The sequence below is a fragment of the Ornithodoros turicata genome, chromosome 5 (assembly GCF_037126465.1).
Source record: "Ornithodoros turicata isolate Travis chromosome 5, ASM3712646v1, whole genome shotgun sequence".
In the NCBI taxonomy this organism is placed as follows: Eukaryota; Metazoa; Arthropoda; class Arachnida; order Ixodida; family Argasidae; genus Ornithodoros; species Ornithodoros turicata.
The window spans coordinates 31959883-31973957 of NC_088205.1; the positions used below are offsets into that span (position 1 = coordinate 31959883).

The 14075-nt window shown below is 42.8% G+C and overlaps 1 long non-coding RNA gene across 1 annotated transcript; it reads right to left on the minus strand.

Annotated features, from left to right (window-relative positions):
• Positions 1-11676: 11676 nt before the first annotated feature.
• Positions 11677-12674, minus strand: LOC135395474 (uncharacterized). The gene is made up of 2 exons (XR_010423106.1): positions 11906-12674; positions 11677-11842 (listed from the first exon to the last, which is right to left on the minus strand). It is a non-coding gene; the product is annotated as an uncharacterized LOC135395474 (long non-coding RNA).
• Between the last annotated feature and the right edge of the window lie 1401 nt (positions 12675-14075).

Genomic DNA, 14075 nt, shown 5'->3' on the forward strand with positions numbered 1-14075 from the left:
GCAGGCAGCTTCAAATCGCTCTTTTCGAACGGCGAAACTAGCACAGCACTGCTAGACGCTGCTGGCTGGTACCAGGGCATTACGCCGCGTTTCACCGCGAGGGGCCGCTGCCGTCGATAGAAAACTCTAGCGCACGGTGCCCATAACTGAAATAATAAATGTATTCTTTGCCATCATTGTAATGTATTCTACACTTGAAGATTGCTAAGGAGACGTTTATTCCACACTATGTACAAGGATCTTCGCATGGAATCAGCGCTGGCAATCAAAGAGATTTTACACGACCACACTCTATATAACACCGACACCCGAAAGAAAGAACTGTAGAAGAATCGCTAATTGAAATTTAGATGCATGTTACATCAATCTTTGTTTACAAAGAGGATCACTAATATTTTGCGAAAGCTTATTTTATGAATTAAATTGCACACTGTATATATTTTCACAAACGATTGGACAGTTGACAATACTATATTGAAAGGAATCTATTATCAAATGAAGCGATGCAAGTGATGGAGAAGCATGATGCGCAGGCGGGGTCTACAATTCTAATCATCATAACATGCGGCACACAGTTCCAATAATATTTTGGGAGAATCGAATCACACAACTGTCACCAGAAATGTTTAACCACTATACAGTGAAGAGGAGCACTATGCATAAACACAATGGAAGATATGTAATTATAATAAGTAAATATTCCTTTTGCAAACTTAACCAAAGCAGCACACATAAACGTAGCTCCAATTCACAGAATGTACCCGAGGTTTTTCATTATCCATTCTGAAAAACTATGAGTCTATTAGATGAAAATCGTCCAGTGGTCCACCACAATTGATATGTTTGTTGAGTTTCAATAAGTGATGATACACAGGGTGTCGAACCGAAACGTTTATCGTTCCGGTTTTCGTTCCGGTTACATCATAAACGATCCGGTACCGGTTCTGCTCCGGAGCAAAAAAATAACGGTTCACACCGGTTTTTAACCGGTTCCGCTTCTGCTGGGAATATTCATCCCCACAAAAAAAAATCAATGTTATAAAATGTAAACCCGTTTATTCCACATACATGGTACTTAATGTTAATAGACAGCTGTGAAATTGGTAGCTCCTGGTTCCTGTAGGTTCCTGTCTGTTCAAATGGGCTTTCTCCTATCTTGAAGCGCATACTACAAACGGACTTGTTTGTCGTGATGTCATACGTAAAGTACTTTCTTGCTGGGTTGGAGCGATCGTGTCCCATCCGAATGTCTGTTGCTACTGTCTAGCCAGCAAGAACCACCGCACGAGTACGACGTAAACCGAGGAACACCTTCACTCACAAACGCGCTCGACGGCTCCGTTTTATTTTCTTCGTGTCCTGTCCACAAAAGAGTTGCCACTTCGCACGGGCTTGCCCTCGCGTATACGTAAGTCTATTCAACTTAGCTGCTCTCAAACAAGGGACGCGTTGCGCGACATTACCGATAAAGAAGCCGTTATGCAGCCCCCTTAGGTCGCTGTTGAGTTGAGGAGAGTTTGAAGGGATCAAATTAAAACGAACACTACGGCACATTGCTAGAGAGTCACATGTACCTCTAAGTCTGTGTGCGTGCGCGAACTATAAACCATTACAAAGGGAGCCTAAGGGTCATAGTATACCTACATACATTCCTCTGTAACCGTAGCCCTCGTATAGTATCCATGACATGACTTCAGAGCACACGACGTCTGTTTCATTCGCCTATCCGTAGTCCAAACCGGCGAAGTTTTTCTTGGACCGAAAACCGTTCAAAATATTTTTCGGTTTCCCTCCTGAGCGAAAAAAACTTATTCTTCCGTTCCGGTTCGCACAAAAATAGCGGTTGTTTTCGCTTTTCGGTTCCGGTGTTCGGGTCACTCCGACACCCTGATGATACATCAGACCTTGCACGGCAACATTGAACAAGTGGAATATATCACGTGATAAGATTTTTATGTACTTTCCATTTCAACCGTTAGGTGTAATTTCAACAAATCCGTAATGAATCGTGCGATATAGAGTGCTTGTATATGATAATTTGATCTGATTGCTTTCTTGATTAATGCAATGCCCATTGCAATGATTACAATTACATTTGGTCTAGTGTATTTAAATTCTTCGTTATCAAACCTCAAAAACTCCACTATCAATCCCAGTGGTCCTTCCGATGTTGACGTGCAAATATTTTTATAACTATTCTAGATTCGGCATACAAGTTCTTGCATCTTGAATTCCATAATTTGCACCATATCTCCGAATACGACCATGTCTAGGACGTATTGAAATGCAGCGATAACTGAATCGTTTCGAGGCTCCTCCTTTTCGAAGCAGTTTTTTATCACATCTTCACATGAGTTATGGTAACGAGTACAAAATCCGTCCATCTCTTCAATGTAGAGCAATTGTCTGTTCTGTTTTGTAGTGTGCCTCTACATTAATTAAATCATATCGGTGCTCATTTTATTTATTAAAAAAATATTATGTTATCGTGTTTAGAATGTCATTAATATCCACCTGTCGTGAGAATTATGAAAGTCAATTTACAGAAAAGATTTGATGAGTAAGAAAAACGCGAGCTTTAAACGCGCTAGAACCCTCAATTCCCGGATTGAGTTGTTGGAGTCAGTTTATGACTTTCACCACGACCATTGTGGGATCCCCCTACTCCCTGCGGGCGTAACCTTGTCGAAAGTGCATGGGAGCTCAGCTTCCCTCTCTCACTCGTTGTCTTTTTTTTTTTTTTTTGTTAGTGGGCTTTGAATGAAAAAGACGTGTTCCTGTGATGTATCGCCCTGCTTGTTCAGAAAGTGTTTGCCTAAATTAATTACTGCTTTGAGTTTGCTTCAGGTGATCGCTCGATTGATATTAATAAAAATATTTTACTAGTTGGGAAAGTATTTTTAAGTTTTGTGCGTTGATTTTCACGGTAGCAAACTTTTACATTAATTTGCATTTCAGATGAGTTGTTTGTTTGTGGCTTCTGCGCATAGAAATTACTATTGCAAAGTCATCATAAAACGATGTCACTAAATTTGATTCTCGTTTTCGAATGAGTATTGTTTCTATCATTGAATAAATTTGACTTTCTCTCTTTGCTTCAGATAATCACTCGATTGATATTTTATGAGTTGAGAATAATGTATGCATAATAGTTGTGTCAGATCTGAACTACATTAAATGCAGCGTTTCTCGTTTTGGTTGAGCATTGTTTGCGCCTATAATATTTCTCATTTGCTTAGATAATGTTTCTCTAAAACCAGTTTGCACTGACATAAAAGTCTATTCCTAGATTTTTTCTTTTTGCGTGCTATTGTTTGTTTGTTGATAGAATTCTTATTGTGTTCTTGAGAATCGAATAATTCCAATGTCTATTTGCGATAGTTGATCAATAAAAAATTTCGCCTCTGTACACCAGTCCTAAGAATATTTCCTTTTGGAGGAAAGAATGTGAAAAAGAGAGAGGGTTTCCCCACCCCATACATTGACAAAGGAAGTGCGGTTTCTTTGCTTTTGGGGTGGATAGGGACTGTGCGACAAACTGGTGGCGCCGCGATGCGGCCTCCGGAGAAAGTACCCTGCGTGATAGCCGCCGGGTAGCCAGCTTTGTTTACATGTGAAGTGCGGGCATATTTTTTTTTGCCACAACATCGCTAACTGTGCCAGCACCTAAAAGAACTCTTCATTAGGGACCAGATGCTTCATTTCTCGTGATTTCTACGCTTCCAATACCACCGAGGTCACTAGACTCGCAGCGAATAGCGTTTGTGACGCGCGTTCGGCCATTGCATGAGGTGTGCACAACATGAGCGAATATATTATATTTCTTTTGTTCTATAGTTTCAATGAAACTGAATGAGGACCTGCAAAAAGATCAGTGATTTACAGTTGCCCACTTTCGTGACGGTGAAACGCCACTGGATACTGTATCACCGTCAAATGCACCGACCAAACGGCAACCTATTTCGAGATAATGATTGAGGTGTTTCATCGCCAGTGCCCAGAGCCGATATTGCTCCCGCTATGACGAACCTCACAGTGAGAACAGAAGTTCTACGTTGTCCAAAAGGTTTAGTATTTACGCACCGACCATTTCACAGCTGTCGTCCCGCAAGCCTACGGCGGTAGCCGAGGTAAAACTCATACTTTCTTCTTTGAGGATGTCTTTAGCGTTATTGTATCTGAAGATACTGGAAAAACTGCAGTACAAGTTCAGGCAATAAGTTGTGACCCCACGTGTTTATTTGTATGGATAAAACGGACGCACGATGTAAATTTCAGTGACGAAGCTGTGTGTGTGCAAAGATGCCGAATGGAATACAAGTCTCAGTCAAAAACATGATATTACAAATGGCTGGAGTCAGAGGAATACACGTATATAGCCTTCACTAGCAAGCCAGGATTTTGTGAGGAGTCAAATAACCATCCTGTCGACGCATCACTTACAGGTGTTTTGACCGGACACACGCGAGTGGCTGTTCTCCTTCCGTACTGTTAGATGCATTATAAATACGGTGGTTGCTTCTGTGCAGTTTGTCTCCATTCTCTTCGTTCGCGCCCCAGAAAGGGTCTACATTATTTGCACTTCGAAAATTAGCCCTTCTAATTACGGCGGTCGCCACGCAAGCTACGGTTCCACTTGAGAATGCATAGAACGGCCGGCGTAGTATCACGTCGGATACGTCCAAGACCGCCACTGGCGGCGCTGTCGCGATGGAGCAGCGCGCCCCGTTTAGGTGTTGCACGGTCCCTATAGAGGGAGAGAGTGACCCCACCAGGCTCAAGTAGCATAGATTGGTTGTACTCTGTAAAGCTTAGCTGTGCTGCGCATTTGGATACCTCTGCCAAGGTAATGTTTATAGTGCCTGAGTAGGATGGAAATTCTATATTGTTAGGTCGCAAGGATGATTTTATGATAGTTCAAAAGATAGGTTACTTCCATTTCAATTTATTAAATTTGTAATGTTTGATCGTTTGTTTCAATAATATTTTCCTGTCAGTTGTTTACACGTTGGCAGATGTGCCGTTTAGAGTGTTTCTCTGCTATTCATCTGTGCATGTTTCTCGTTTTAGATTGTTTTTCAATTATTTATCCGTTGTGTACCTCTTGTTTGGATTGTGCATTATTTTGGCTCTCTATTAGCAGTTGATCGTGTTTCTCATTATTTCCTTGCATGTGTGCTATTCACATCATAATAAATTGCATAATTGTGTCGTGTTGGAATAATCAACTTAACTTTCCATACTCTTTATTACGTGTATTACATTCCTTCTGTTTTCTTTTTTTGGGTGAATTTTTCTCTCAACTTAGCTTTCCCAAAGATAGATTATTTCCATTTCAATTTATTAAATGTTTCTTGTTTGATAGTTTGTTTCAATGTTATTTTCCTGTCTGTTGTTTACACGTTGGCAGATGTGCCGTTTAGTGTTTCTCTGCTATTCAGTGTTAAGTGCGTGCATGTTTCTCATTTTCATATATTGTTTTTCAATTATTTATCCTTTGTGTATCTCTTGTTTACGTGATGGGCTTTGATTCTCTATTAGCTGTTGATCGTATTTCTCGTTATTTCCTTGCGTGTGTGCTATTCACATCATAAGAAATTGATTAATTGTGTCATTTTAGAATATTCAACATAGCTTCCCATATTCTTTATTATGTGTGTTGTGTTCCTGTTCATGTTTTTTGGCTGGGTTTTTCGCCTCCACGCAGAGTTACAACATAGTTCCTGCCACTATTTGGCTTTACTATCCTTCGCATGTAAACTGCCTACTGCACACCTGTTGTAGCGGGAGAAAATTAGCGATTCAAGTCGGCACAGGCTGCAAAAATGACGATGGAAGTCGGCCCAGGTGTGGCGATATCGTCGCCTGGATGGGATGACAGTGTGCATGTTCCTACTTACATGTAAGCTGCTCACGTGCCGCCTGAAAAAAATGCGAACGAAGTCGGTGTATGACGTGTGATACCCATTCAATGCTATTGCATCATGCCTGTAATAAGTATAACTTTTGTTACGTGTATTGTGTTTCTTCTGCATCAGATTTTTGGCTAAGTTTTTCTCCTTCACACAGAGTCATAACATAATTCCCGACACTAATGACTTTAATAAATATATTTTCACTTGTACTTTTTGTGTATGGCTATCCTTTGCATGTAAATCGCCTACTGCACACCTGTTATAGCGGGTAAAAATACCAATGAAGTCGGCCCAGGCAGAAAAATGACGAAAGAAGTCGGCCCAGGTTGACAAAATGTGAGAGAGTAAGCACGCACACAGCCCTCCCCCCCCCCCCAGTGTTAAGCGCGCGGACAACCCTCCGCACACGCGCCGCGCGGGGAAACATACGCGCAGGGCTCAGGGCAGGGCCCGGGGGGGGGGGGGGGAGCCGTAGTTTCGCATGGCCGCTTACGCTCAACCTATATATACTACTCGCATTCCGGTTACCGTTCGCCCCACCACATGTAACGAACGTGCCCCAACAAATTGTATTTCAGTATATGATCCATCTGACACGCCAATATAGGCTACTGTGGGTGCACGAGGTCTCTTCAAACCTCGGTACTCACGTTGGTCTCACAGTGTTGCCAAGCTAACGAGGCGTGCCTGCGGTGCATGCGCTCCGGTTTAGGTTCAACGATGGAACCACGGCTGGAAGTCTGCCATGTTCAGGGTGGTGCTCGCCATAGAAGCAAGAACGTCGAACAGTATGTCTCGGCCAGTGGTGTCGGTATGCTGCCGCGGAAGCTCCTATTACACTATTTGAGAGGGAATATTTGTCATCATAAAAGGTGTTTTCAATAGAATACTCCCGTTTTAATGGTGTTTTTGTTTTTAAACGCCCTTTATAAGAGTGTTTTATTAGGAATACACTTAACTAAAGGGTGTTTTAAAAAACACCCATCATTTGAGTGTAAAGGCAACACCAAAAAGGTGTGCGCCATGGGACAAGCCATTTTCACCAAAACAGTGTAAAAAAGTTTACTGTGCGTGGTGTCACACTGCTCACCCTCGTTTGTTTACTTATCGCGGCGCCGGTGCACTAGGGAGGTTTAGAATGACTGGAAGGATTAGAAGAGATTTTGCAGATTAGAAGGTATTTACGACAACGGTCTGAAAATATGGTACGCCAAGCACCTGATTCATTTGGAGTGACTGGCATCACATTGCTGATCTTAGACTTATAACTTCCTGTTTGTTTTCGGTTTGTGTCCACGGAACTCTTCCGATGTGCTACAACGCCCTCATGTGAGCTTCCTTAGATTCCCCTGCCCCGCACGCACATGCTGCCCTCTCGCACCGCTTTTCCTTTCTCCACCTGCGCGCTCACCTGTCACTCAGTTTTCATCCTTTCTGGCGCGGAGAGGCGAGGGAGTTTTTGTTCCACAGACACGGCGATCTCCTGAAACGTTCCCGTTAACAGCTGCCGCTGTAAAACACGCCCTATCTAATGCAGACGTGCACGTTTTGAAAGTGCTCTACAGTTCTGGGCCCGCTTGCACGAAACTCTTAGTGAAACACTCAACATGTTTTTCACTCGAGCATTAGTGCACCCGGTGTGCATTGAGTGAAAAACTCACTGATCTCTATAGTAATAGGTTGGATAGCGGATTGAGGGTGCAACCGTACGGTCACCGGCCGCCATCTTGCGAAGCTCAAAACATTGCCGTCCGCGACTCAGCTGCATATTCTGTATGCGCCTTTGCGTAGCATTTTTGTGGTGTCATGCCCGCCTGCTGTGGTTATGGGTGTACTGCCCGTACTGGCAAGATACCGGGAACGACATTTCACAAGTAAGTGACTTAGTTTTATTAATAAATGTGATTTATTAGTCCACGAGCGGGGCGACAAAACGTTGCTGTTGAAGCATGTGCGCGGCACTTTGTGACTCGTATCTCAAGATCTAAACGTTAAAGTTGAAGCAGTCCGTTATCTGGATAGAAACATTGTGATAGTCCAGACTTCCTGCAGTGCACGGGTATGGTCTCGGCACGCAGCAGGCGTTGAAGTGCGCTAGGTGTGGTATCTACGGCTGACTTTGTTGGTCACGGTATCGCCAATTGCTTGCTTGGATCAGCCTTGTCATCTCTGCCGTAATTGATGGCACAAATTGTTCAATGCAGGTTCCCTCACAGCCGCCCAGAACATTTAAAAAAGTGTGTGGTGAATGTCAGGCGAAGGGACTGGACGCCGTCGAGGACATCACTGGTCTGCAGCAAACATTTTAAAAACAGGTGCTTCGACTGAACGGGGCAGACCGTTCGACTGAGGCCTGACGCTGTGCCCAACAAGTTCGACTTCCTAGAACACCTCCAGAAAGTAATAATGCATGCGTCATATGTAGAGGCCGGATTTATATGCACTAAAAGCTGGTGGAACACACATGCATGAAAAATTCATTAATCTTGCTCAAAGTATGCACTTCTAGAAATTCACTTGCATGCATTTAAAACATGCAACAAATTCACTGGGGCAAAAGTATCTTACTTTATGCAGTGTACAAAAAGCATGCAGAGTTGAAAGCATAGACCGAGAAGTTACTCGTCAAAAGGAACTCGTTACGAAGTTACGGTGTGAAAAATGTAACTAAGTTAATAACGAAGTTATTCAGCCCGAAACGTAACTCGCAGTTACGGAGTTACTTAAACAAAAAAAGAACGACTTATTCCCAAGTTACTTCGGACACAAAACAGCACTACACAGGTGCAGCGCGTGTGAGCAGTTGAGTTCGACCCTGAGTTGCCTGCGTTGAATTTTCGTTTATGTCCAACAATGCGAACGCTCTTATTCCTTGTGGGCACACAATGGTTCAGCTTCATTTCAATAGCAGCGGTTCTTACTTCCTGAACAGAATACTGTCATTGATTGAACATCACGTTTTATGACATAAAATGCCATGGAAGAACCGGAGAGAAAGCAAGAAAACAAGTGGACGTGAGTGAAAAGCGAATTAAAAGTGACTTGGAACTTAGCTTAAGTTACTTTGGCAAAGTTACCTGACAAAGAAATGAGTTCTTCTGAAAGTTACCACGGCGCAAAAGTAGAGAGTTAAGTTATAAGTTACCAAAAAAAGGAACTTAGTTACAGTAATGAGTTGCCTCGAACTCCGGTTGAAAGTGTGTATTTGCATGAAAGTCTAGCCTTATGAATCATGTTCCCTAGTTAAGAGTTTCAAGCGATGGTTGATGATTGGAATCAGTACTGCATGAAGGGCACCTTAAAGGGACAGCACGCTAAAGTTTTCGGCCGACACCCGCGCCCCCACTAGGCGAAATGTGGGTAACCTCCTGGTACCTGCCGCGCAGTCCCGTACAACTGCATCCATTTCGATCGCCGCTCGGAAGGGTTGAAGTTAGTTAAAGCTGGTTACGACACCGAGACCGTGATACAACAACAGTCAGACGGCTCGAGAGATTTTTACCTTCACGTTTTGTGAATGGGTTCTGGGCGAAAACGGAAGAACGGCGGCTATTGCTGCGTAGTAAGCTGCCACAACAACAGGGCTCCCGTCAAGGGAAAGCAACCTGCCATAAAGTTTTACGCTTTCCCTTTTCCTTTAATGTAATTTAGAAACTGGTAAATCAACTATTAGGTGGTCTTATGCTTGTTCCTCAGATATTTTCGTTTTTTTTTATATATATTGCCTAGGATTTGGCAGCAAATTTTCCTGTTTCCTAGGATATTTCGAGCAAAGCAGAAGCGCACGCAAACAAGCGACCAGTCACATGTCAGACTGGCTGTGCCGTATTTGCAAAGAACGGCGGAGAATAATAGTACCGGGTTATGTGTGATTTCATTGCACGTTCTGTGAGCGATGGGCTCAAGGGGGTTGCGTAGGAACCTGCGGGCTTTACATTGTCTGATTGGATTGCAAAAACTAATTTGTATAGTTAATTACCACGGCGTGTCTCATAGTTCCCCACTCGATGTCTCGTCTTGCCCCGAGGGTAGGGCAAGGTGAGACAACCTGCATTTTTGAATTTCTTGTTCTGTTATCCTAGACCGCCTAAATCCGTTATGCGTTTATAGGTTAGATGCACTAGACCCCTGAGAATTCCTATGGTTAGTTGTTCTTTTTTTTTTTTTTTGAAAACACGAAAAATTTAAAATTTCATATTCAAGTGCAAATTTCTGTCTCATTTTGTCCCACCTTACCCTACGTGTGTTTGTCTGCGCCAGACACTGTGCCGTCAGTTTCGATTTTCCGTCACTGAAGACTTCCTCGCGTACGGCTTTCACGTGTTTTGAATTCCGGAGCAGATTTCCTTTCTTGACAGTATCTCCACAGAAGTAGTCTGGAAGGTCAATGGGAGGAAAGCCACCAAATAAAACACGCGTGAGTGCACGTACGCCGTGATACTGTCCCAAACGTACCATAGGTGGGGAAGTTACTTTTATTTTGTAGTGCACTACCGTTACTCACTACTTTTTCAAAAAGTAACGCGTTACGTTAGTCGTTACTGTTGCGGTAGTAGGTAACGCGTTACTAACGCCGTTACTTCTGATAAGTAATGCCGTTACTTTTGATTACTTCATGAGGTTTTGCTTATAATATGGTTGAGTCACATAAGTGCATTCCGCAAATCAATGCAAGCAATGTTGGGCACAAACAAGGATCACGCATGAACATAACTTACATGTACGATTTATTGCAACGCAGAAGTAGTTGATATTCAAAATTTTCATGTGTGAGCTTCGCCCGTTGGGTTGAGAGGACGCCTAACCAGTGAGTGCTCCTTGTCAAGGTTGATAGAGACGGTGACATTTTATCTCACACAGGACAAATCCAAACAGCCAATCCATTGGTACTTTGTTACTTGTTCAGAGGGTAGAGGCTATTTTTTTTATTTATTTATTATTGCTTAGAAATGGTACGGTACAAGGTTTTTCTGCCGCTTTTGCCCCATTCGTCCGAAAAACACCAGAGGGAGTGAAAAAGAAAGGTGGTAAACAAAGGTGACATCTCAACCAGGGTGGGTCAATAACCCTTCTTTTGCGTTCTTCGTGGGTGTCGATGTGACCTTCTTGTCATTTTTGAAAATGAACAGAAAAAATCGTTTCAAAAAAAAAAAAAAAAAATCCCGGATTCTGCAGGCACAGTCCTCTCAAACTTTCAAGTTTAGACGATGAAGCAGTGTTCCCGAGCACGCTGTAACGCATAACGCCGTTACGCGTTAGTTATTAAAGATGCAATGACGTTACGTTACTCATTACTTTTCTCCCAAATGTAATGTGTTACCATATTTCACTACTCGAGTGTAACGCGTTACCGGTAACGCACTACTTTGTAACGCGTTACTCCCCACCTATGAAACGTACCAAAGCAATGAGCGGCTCCGTGTGGTACAGAGTCAAAATGTACGGAGTCACCATAGAGGGCGCGCTCAGGCAAACCACCGGAGCGCCCTCAAGCTAGCGTGCGGTGTCTAAAGCTGCAACTAGTCCAATATATGAAAGCACTCCTGAATTATGCATTCATATGCATTTAAAAGCCACTCCATATTGGATAGGACAGTACTAAGATGGGCAAAAGCATATAAAGAGAAAGTATTGCATGAAAATTTTGCCTAACGTACAAACTCGTATTAGTGGGACATTACAAACACACCAGCCACATGTCTCTTTGGTGCGTTCCAGCATGTTTACTTTACTTAGAGACAATAAATAATTTTTCAACCTCGAATGTGTACTCTTTATTCTCCCTGCTTAAGTTTGCGACAATATATGTTTGCAGCCCAAATGAAAGCAATGTGATCCGTCTGATCGAAGAAGTTTCCCATTGCTACAGCAGTACCGGACTGTACCACCTTGCCAAGGAATATACAGGGGTGACAGCCAGGCCTCATCTGCGAAAGAAATTGTCAAGGTTGATCATATTCAACAACCAGTAATGTACTCTGCCTACTTACCTGGCTGACTGCTTCAAACTTGCTGTTGCAACTGGACTTGTGATACTTTGATCTTAGAGCTTTCACCACAAGACCTTGCTACTTAGCCTTTTTATGAGTTAGTTCAAAATGACTAGAGGTAGAGTGAATGTCTTTACCACCATTTACTTCCCCAGTGCACATATTTCTAGTCGATATGTTTTTACCGTCATATAGCCTTTACATCACATATCATTCTAGTCCTTTGGAAGTGCTTTAGTGCCGTTCGGCATTTCGTGTCATAACTAGTCATATCTTAACTTCCTGTGCAAAGCATAATGTTTATACCCAACCACATTAAGGTGGTTACATAAACAAACGTGCCAAACAAGGCTGAATGTCGAGAGTCAATTCTGAGAATACTGCTCCCTGGCATTTCACACCCCCGAGCAGAAGGAAATGGGAGAAACACCAGAAGCAACACGCTGACAGACGACAAAGGAAACGTAACACAACAAATACAACACCACACAAAACCAGCAAATCACATAATCGAAGTTCAAAGTACAAAATTGGAACGACACGACCTCACACGAGTACAAAATAGACAGGAAATAACGTGTATGTGACGGGATTTCACACGAAAAACGTAAGGAATCCAATCACGAGGGATTTCTGCAGTGATCCGTGGCAAAACTTTAGCGAAGCAGCAAGGGAAGCGCTCACAAACAGCAAAACTTGTCACAGCTTACATGCATTCCAATGGGCTGTAATGGCTCTTTTGAGCTTGGCGTACCCTTTGCGCGATACCCTCACCCATCCGCAGTGGGATACATTCTCCGGAGGCCGCATCGCTGCGCCACCAGTTTGTCGCACAGTCCCTTACGGCTTTTATTTTTGGGCGGATTCGGCGTATGTTTTTCGATGTTTATTAATTTTCACGAAGTCGGCGTCTTTCGATATTTTTCCAGGCGTGTACATCGTTTACCCGACAGTTATCGGCGGATAGAAATCACAATGTAATTTCCGCACTTGGATTTTCCTTCCTCCATGTTTCCGCACGACGCTCATTCAACATGGCGTTGTTCGCTGCGGTGCCATGTTACGGCTTATGAAAACGTAAACGGACATTTTTCACAACCACCGTATTTCTGTATGGTTTTCTGATCTCCATCAACTTGCTGCAATTTATCTGTCATGTCCCTCTGTATTCGGTGTTTTTCGATTAAAACCGAAAACGCGGAACCCTACCTATATAGAGTCGGGTAAATCCGGCATACACTGTCAAAAAAAAAAAAAAAAAAAAAAAAAAACGAGGGTGACTTCGCAAAGCTCGGAGTTTTAAATGGAAAATTCAATTTCTTGCTTACTAAATTTGATAAAACTGCAAAATTCACGAACTGCAATGAAACTGCATGGCAAAATCTCTCACATGAAAGAACTGATGTTCTGAGGCTGGAACATAAAAGGGACAAATACATACAAGGCCTCAATTTGCTTGTAGGAGTAGGAGGAGAGGAGGAGGAGGTAGCTGTAGGGCTCGAACCCACATCTTCTGGATCTTCAGAGCTGGACCGGCAAACCAGAAGATGTGGGTTCGAGTCCTACAGCTGGCTAACCTTTTCAGTGACTTTCATCGAAACTCTCTCAAACCATAGGATAAACCGCGTTCGACCCCATAATGTTCAGACACGTCACGTTGTTTCATCTCATTACGTGAAACAGCCGGTATACTTACAGAACGAAATTCGCGAAAAAAATTGCCATTAAATTCTCACTTTGCCATTCCAAGCTATGCCACCATTTTCATGAAATTTTAGTGTCATGGAGGCCCACATAGAAAACAGCATCCAATGAAATGCACTAAATTTCGATTGACAGGGCAAGAGTTTAGGCTCCTCCTAATAGCCAGACACCCAACACACTGCTCTGGTTGCATAGGTCCTTAAGCACAAACAGCGTATAACACAGGTCCCCCAGGTGAAAAAATTTCTTTCCAAATGGTTTACGAAACAATTTCCACTTTAAACCCTTTACATACGAAGTGGTTTCAAGTAGAAATTGTTTCATAAACCACTTTTAACTGCAAACGTTTTCCACCTGGGTCGGATAAAATACAGCGACCAACTATGTCTGAGCTTCAGCATAGTGCTACCAAAGTTGAGTCATTTCAGCACAAAGTTCACTGTGTAAACAAAGACAGTCAAATGAG